We start from the raw sequence: 8,100 nt of genomic DNA on the forward strand, positions 1-8,100 counted from the left end.
AGGGAACATGGGTGGGAACCAGCTGTAATTTCGTTAATACAAATTGAGACTTCCAGCTGGATAGCTAAAGGTCTGCAAACTAAAAATAAGTGAAAACGGCTCAATAAAAATTTAGAATTACTAATATAACGAGTACTGATCTAGTTGTGTAACAGATAAAATGATATAAGTAACTAACTAATGTAATCAGCACAACCATTAGGAGTCAGCACACCTAGCACTCATGTTCCACTTTCATCATGTTCAGGATAGGTAGCTTAAATAATCTTTTTTATATAATTTTTCAAATTATACTATTAGTTAAAAATAACTAATAAAATTTTTTTCTGTGCATGTGTTTTAATGTGTTAAATATGCACTAAAACTCCCCCTCGTCCTCTCCTTATTTGGATTGGTGCTATAGCTTCTTTCCAAAGAGTATCAAAACCACACATTGATTGAAATTACTGTTTTTGATCTCCACGGATGATTTGATTCTGTTATTTGGAGCCTACCAACTATTGCAGCTCACCAAAAGATAAGTCTTAATGTTGTTCTGTTCCTGTCACATCTGCCTTCTGTCCTGGGAGTGGCAGTTTAGCTCCTTGGCAACCAAGTGACATAACAGCATCCATAAGTTAGATTTATCAGGGTCGACCTGAACCCCAGCCCCAGAGACAATATGGCCCAGGAATTTTAACTCTCTCTGGAAAAACGTACATTTCTTCAAGTTGATCACCAGGTTGGCAGAGCGCAGTTTTCCCAAAACAGCCTGCAAATCCCTGAGATGTTGTTTGGCTGATGGGAAGAAAGCGATTACATCATTAATATAAACACAACAAATTCTCCCCCTTAGCTCTCCCAGTACCTTCTCCATTAAGCGTTGGAAAGTGGCTCCTGCATTTTTTAATCCAAAGGGCATACACTTAGATTGAAATAGGCCCACTGGTGTGATTAGGGTGGTTTTTGCTTCGCTGTCTTCAGCCATGGCTACCTGCCGATACCCAGATTTTAAATCTAGGGTGCTGAAAATGCAGTCCTGTGCATTGACTCCAGTAATTCATGGATCAGTGGCATTGGATATGCATCAGCCCTCGTTTTGGCGTTCAAAAGACGATAGTCGACACAAAATCTCATGGACCTATCTGGTTTAGGGACCAATACCACGGGTGCCCCCCAGGCTGACTGAGAAGGCTCAATGTTTGCCATCCTTAAGCATTTGATCAAGATGATCTGATATGATTTAACGCTTGAATGGTGAAACCCGATAAGCTTTACACCTCACTGGTACCTCATCTGTGGTGAAGATATGGTGCTCTTCAGTTGTGGTCCTCCCCAGTTTGCCTGAGCATACTTTAGGCCAACTCTGCAGTAGGTCTCGAACTTCTACCGGTTGATCTAAAAATGTAGGGAGTGTTATCTGACACCCAGGGTTTGGAACCGCAGTTGGAAGAGCCATATAAAGATGAACAGAGGAACTGTTACTCTCCCGATGTTCATTGGGGTTGGAAATGAAATGGTGGAGGGTATAACCAGAAGGGTCTTTGACGCCATAGGTGTGATTACCCAAATTCAAAATGGTGGACGTTTTACTCAAAAAGTCCAAACCCAATATGATGTGGAATGCCAAGTGATCATCTGCCATGATGTATGTTTCCAAGGACATGCGTATAATAATTATACTTTTCCTAAAGCCCTATGGGTCTTCCCATCAGCAAGAGCAATTGTTTGGCTATCACAAGATTTCAGTTTTTCACCCTTGTGAGAATTTTCCAACCATTGGCTCTGCTTCATTAAGGAATAAGTACACCCTGTATCAAACACTGCTTGGCATAATCTACCTGTTACGCCCCCTTTTGAGTCTAGGGGTACCTGGGGGGGATAACATAAAAAGTAATGTTTTGTCTAGTAAATTTAAATTAACACACACCAAACAAATGTCTCCATAAAATATAACCAAATTTATTTACAAATAAATAACAACCAACAATAACTAAAAGTGAAGCAAAAAGGCTTCAGGGTGAACCCAGGCCAAAACAACAAACAAAACCCCAACTAACTGAAAACTTGTTTTCTTACCTGTACAAAAGAAAAACAAAGACAAACACTAACCTCCCTAAACTAACAGAAACAGGAGAAAACAAGTCTTAAAGAAAATAGCAGTTCACCCCTACAGCTTTACATATCATAACTACAAACCAAATGACTAAACAGAGTGGGCACAAAATCACAAACTACAAAGAACTAATACAAAATACTTAACCACAACACAAAAGTGCAACACAACTAAACAGGTGGTGACTTACAAAACAAAATGGAGAAGCGGGCCAAGCTGCAGTGGAGACTGTTGCAGCAAAGCTCCTTTCTCATGGTGTGGAGGTCCAAATGGTGCTTTTAAGGCTGCCTCCACAAGCTCTGGTCTAATGGGAGGCCACACCCTTTCCAGCACACCTGAAAATAATCAGACATAAACAGACACACAAAGATGCACAAAAACACAGAAGTCCCACTCTGATACAGAAATAATACACAAAACACAGAACAAAGAGAACCAAACAAAACCAAATACAGCCACAGCCGTAACACTACCCCTCACTTCAATTGGTACATGAAGCAGGGTTGCTGGACGGATCTTTCGTCCACCCTGGATTATGTTAATTACATCTGGGTTCCTACGAGGTCCCTTATCATAAGGTCGTCTCTGGCCCTTCTCCTTGGCTTTATGCCGGTCTACTTTACCCCAGTATTCTCTGGAGGAAGTGTAGTCCTTTTTTTTTTTTCTTTTTTTTTTTTTTAACTTGTCTTGTGGAGGAAGTGTAGTCCTTTTCCACCAGGGTACCTATCCTCACCAACTGATCCACTGTAGTAATTGTACCTCTCAAACAACCAGCTATCTTGGGATTGCAGTTATTTAAGATTTTTCTGACCAACTCCGACTCCGTTATCTCAGGTTTCCACCTCAAACATAGAGCTCTGTAATCATAGGCGAAATCCCGCAGGCACTGGTCAGTTAATTGAACCATATCTCTAAGCTTCTCATCTACCTCTGTAAAATAATCTGGAGTGAGAAAGCAGTGTGGAAAGCCTCTTTGAATTCTTCCCAATTATGGATGTGATTTTTCTCTACACACCACCAGCTGTGGGCTGGCCCTTTTAGGACCCCAGAGATGGCTCCAAGAAGCTCAGTGTCTGTCAAAGGGCGCAGCTTTGTATGTTATCCATGACATGTAGTGGTTCTGTCTCTTCTAAAGAAGGACAGGAGCTATATACTATTCCCTTCTCTTGTGAATGAGTTGGAAGAAGTCGAGGGGAAAGATAAAGAATGTTGTATGTCATAGCTAGTAGGCGGAGCTGATCTTTGGGTGGAAATGCTAGGGAGGTTCTGGGTTGACGTCTTAAGGTTTCTGAAACCCTGCATGACGCTGTCCCTGCTCCTGACAGTAGGCTCTGTGGCAAAGTGAACGCTGGACAGGCGACTCATAGTCTTAGAGCTAAAAGAATCTGGAAAAGCAGCAAGGCTGGCTCTTCAACCTTTGAATTTCTGCTTTCCTTTTTTCATCTCGTCTCTGTAGACACCCAACTAGCTGTTCTTCAAAATGTTTTAAGTTGGTCATGACGATGTCTTCCATGGCCCGCATATTGTTATCTATGTCATTTCTGATTCTCTCTTCCCTATTTAAAGCACTGGTCATTGAATCTCTAAAATCAGATTCAAGTGCATTTATTTTATCTTTCAGGTCCCCCAATTCAGCACTGAAGGAAGCAAGAGTTGGCAAAGTTAGGTAGGAAGTGGCCTCCTCTTCAGCCTCCAAGTTGTCTTCCTCTGGGTCTGAAAGATAGAGTGAGCTAACTGGAGATGTGACTTCCCCAATAGGATTTCTCCTGGTAACCCATGTGTCCCGTCTTTCTGGGTCCTGCTCACCAGAGGTGTGGAGGAAGGAGAAAAACCTGGTGTCCTGTTCTGAAGGCCCTTCATCTTGTTCACCCCCATCCTCATAACTCGGGATATTGCTCTCTGATGCCAGGTTTTGTCTGATCCTGGATTGACCGGCAAATTATGGTTGGTTGATAAAAAAAAAATTCAGCCCATATATTTACCCTGGGGAAATTGTCACAAATAAAATACAAAAAACCCTGAAACACAATGCCAGGCAAGGGTATATCACAATATTAACCCTGTTCATAAGGCTGACCACCACAACAAGAATATAAATAACAAAAATAGAAAAAAACTCTGAACGGGCGAATATTTATATTACCCAAAAGAAAAGAAAACCGTTTTGGCTTCATTGATTTTTACATGGTCCCCATAGTGGCCACCAAAATGTAACGCTAAAAAAAACAATAAAATAATTAATTTGAGTTGTTACATTACCAAAGGAGGTTACTCACCATGTCAAACCAACTCTGGTCTGTCAGAGAAGGGAAGCTCGTTTTCGGCCTACATCATAAAATTGTCTATTTATTTAAAAGTAAATTCTGTCCTACGTTCCTGGTGGTCTGTGACCCTGTCGTACCAACTAGGAGTCTTTTCAAGTGACTTGACCAGTGTCCTCTCAATGGCCAGCAGAGCTAGGCTGCTTAAACGGCCTTGGCCCATTGTGTTTCGGGTGTAGGACTTGAGTCGCTTTAAACAGGAGAAACTCCTTTCTACACCTGCAGATGTAGCTCAAATTGTTGCCACTGTCACGGCTGTGGCCGTATTTGGTTTTGTTTGGTTCTGTTTGCTCTGTGTTTTGTGTATTATTTCTGTATCAGAGTGGGACTTGTGTTTTTTGTGGATCTTTGTTTGTATTTCTGATTATTTTCAGGTGTGGTGGAAAGGGTGTGGCCTCCATTTGAACAAGCTGGCGGAGGCAGCCTTTAAAGCCACCACTTGGACCTCCAGCCAGTGGGAGGGGAGCCTTGCTGCAACAGTCTCCACTGCAGCTTGGCCCTCTTCTCCATTTTGGTTTTGATTTCACCTCTTGTTTAGTTGTGTGTTGCACTTTAGTATTTTGTATTCATAGTTCTTCGTAGTTTGTATTTTTGTGCCCACTCTGATTAGTCTTTTGTTTTATAGTTATTTAAGTGAAGCTGTAGGGGTGAACCGCCATTTTGTTTAGTACATGTTTTCTCCTGTTTTTGTTAGGTTAGGGAGGTTAGAGTTTTGTCATTTATTTCCCTTTCCTTTCATTTACAGGTAAGATTACATGTTTCAGTTAGTTGGGGTTTTGTTTGTTATTTTGGCCTTGGTTCACCCTGAAGCCTTTTAGCTTCACTTTTAGTTATTGTTGGATTGTTTGTTTATTTGTAAATAAATTTGGTTATTTTATGGAAACATTCGTTTGGTGCTCTTTGTTACAGTCAACTTTGGTAGCCAAACCGTTACTTTTTTATGTTATGCCCCCCCTAGCACCCCTAGACACAAAGGGGGCGTAACAGCCACTAATGAGAACAGTTTGTAAAGCTGAGGCACTGCACTGTCCAACTCCATGTCTTTAAGGAACACCAAGTAATCACACAGCTTTCCCCTGCAAGTCCTGATCTGATTACAGTACTTGAAGTTCTGACCTCAGTCTTCCTGAATCAAAGTGATGGCCATAACTTTTCAGGACACTTTGGAAGGCCTCCTCTAGAAATACCTGTCTCATGTCATCAAATTTCCCTGGACTGACTAATTCTAAGAAGAGCATGCTTTCCAAATTTGAAAAACGTTGAGGAATCTGCTCCAAGATATTATCAAGGATGGCCATGTACAGATTTATGTATTGCACTTGTGGATCCTGCAATTGGGTCAGACGGTGCTTTCTAATGGGCTCATCTCGTGGGTCTAATGTGAGATCTGCTGTTTTGGCATAAATGGCTTAGAAAGCCCCCTCTGACCTCTTCTCTTTGACAAATGCAAGAAGAGATTCAATTCTGTTCTTGCAGTAAAGAACATCCATCGCCCTCTGCTGGACAATATCAAAGACCACATCAGTCTCAGAGAAGATTTGTTCATATATGAACAATATTAACACAAACTCATAATCCTCCAGTTTCCTCACAATACCTTTGGCACAATCCAGGTTATCATCATCCATTGTTGTATCTGCAATGATGTTCTCAAATGTCTGCAGGAGGCCATCATAATTGTTTGCCACAGTGCTCACTATCGGTGATGTGAAATTCCATCAAGTAGGAGCGTCTCTGGGCAACCTTGAACAGCCTGCAGACTCCAGAAAAGATGTCCTCTTTGTGGATTTTGAAAAACATGTGGCAAATCCAGAGTGATGCAAAAAAAAACTGCACTCAGGCAAGCATTTAGCCCCCTGTGACAGCACCAGATTCAGTCGGTGTGCATAGCAATGTACAAAAATTGCACTGGGGGCTATTGCTTTCACTTTGGCCTGCAGACCATTGAGATCTGAAGCCATGACAGCAGCCCCAGCATAGGTCTGTGCCACAGGCTTGTCCTTAAAATTGTAGCCCTGCATGTTTTTCATTTAATGTCAAAAACGGACTGGGCATCTCGCCCCCCGCGAAACATCAAAAAATCCAATAAAGCGCTCCTGAATTTTACCTGCACTATCCACATTGCGAACAATGACAGAGAGTTGGGATGGCAGGATATATCAGTTGTTTCATCCACGCAAATAGCTTCAGTGATTCCATACAGAATCGCTGTCAGTCAAAAGGAGATGCAGTCTTTCGACAGACCCTCCAATCATCACGCAGAAGCTCCCCATTCACCCCCAGAGACGCTGAGCGTCCATGGGCGGGACATAATCGCAGCGTTTATCCAATGACTGTCTACTTTCGAAGCGCTGTAAAAAACGTTCAAAGCAGCCCCATTGAAGTCAATGGACGCTGGGTTTCTATAGGGAAATGCACTGCGACGCTGCGGGAATGTATAAGGAGGAAATCGAGTTAGCCGACCTGCTATAAGTAACTGATTCTGAACGAACTCCTCTTTGAGATGAACGTTTTCTAACGCATTTTGACCAATAATTTTGTGACATAAGGGAAGCCGAGCTTCCCTTGCAGTTTTAAAGAAATCGCCACTGAAACCAAAAAAAAAAAAAAAAAAAAAAAAAAAACACCACACAACAGTCGATCCCTGCAGGTGAAGCAGAATGCTCATAGTATTGTAGCGACCTGGGGGTTAGCCCCGCCTTCAGCCCCTAAGGCTCAGGGGAAGTGGGGAGTTTGGGGTGAAAACCTTGAGTGAGAGGGCTGGAAGTTGAAGTGACATCCATGCTGTTTGGGCTGTTAGAGTATTATTTAACTGAAAAACGGAATTTCACCTTTGGAAAAAAAAAAACTTTTTTGGTCATAAAAAATTATATTATTATTATTATTTACCAAGGCTGTGTCCCACCAAGGTGGGGTAGCCTAGACAAGGCACACAATTTTAGCTCCCTCTGTCTCTTCCCCAAACCCTCCTCCTTCAGTGCGTGAGTGCGTGTGTGCGTATGTGCGTGCGACTGGTCTGAGATAAAAAGAGAAAAAATTATATATAAATAAAAAATAACAGTTCGTGATACAACTTATTATTCAACCCCGTAAAATTTCCTGTTTTCCCAAAATCCAAGTCCCTCAGTGAATAAAATTTACAGTCGGCTGATGTCCAGAAAAAATAGGATTCCATTAAAAAAAAAAATCCAGTAAAAACCAAAAAAAGTCCCAATCTTTCCATGGTACCATGACTTTCAAAAATATATTCCAAAAAGAAAAACAATAGACCTTTTTCCCACTTCCGCATTTTTTGCCCGGAAATACGTCAATTAAGTGTAAAAGAACTTCCTGTTAGCATAGCGGTAGATATGAAAAATGGCAGAGTCGAAGAGTTGCAGTTTCTGTTGTGTTCCAGGCTGTTTGTCTTCCAACCAAAAACAGCCCCACCTTTCATTTCATTATTTTCCTGTGGATCCAAACCTGAAACCCAAATGGATACAGGCGATCCGAAGAGAGGAAAGGCATAGTTTTATGTAAATACAGGTAGCACCGTCTACTGCTGGCATTTCCCTCCGGATTGTGGTGCAGCTGCGTCGTTCGTCGCCTGAAGAGTGGTGTTGTCCCGAGCCTATTCCCTTGGAACAACTTTACTGCTCCTTTGAGAAGGGAGTCAGTATATGACAGAACCTCAAAGGTCAGGCT

The sequence above is a fragment of the Oryzias latipes genome, chromosome 9 (genome assembly GCF_002234675.1).
Source record: "Oryzias latipes chromosome 9, ASM223467v1".
Lineage (NCBI taxonomy): Eukaryota > Metazoa > Chordata > Actinopteri > Beloniformes > Adrianichthyidae > Oryzias > Oryzias latipes.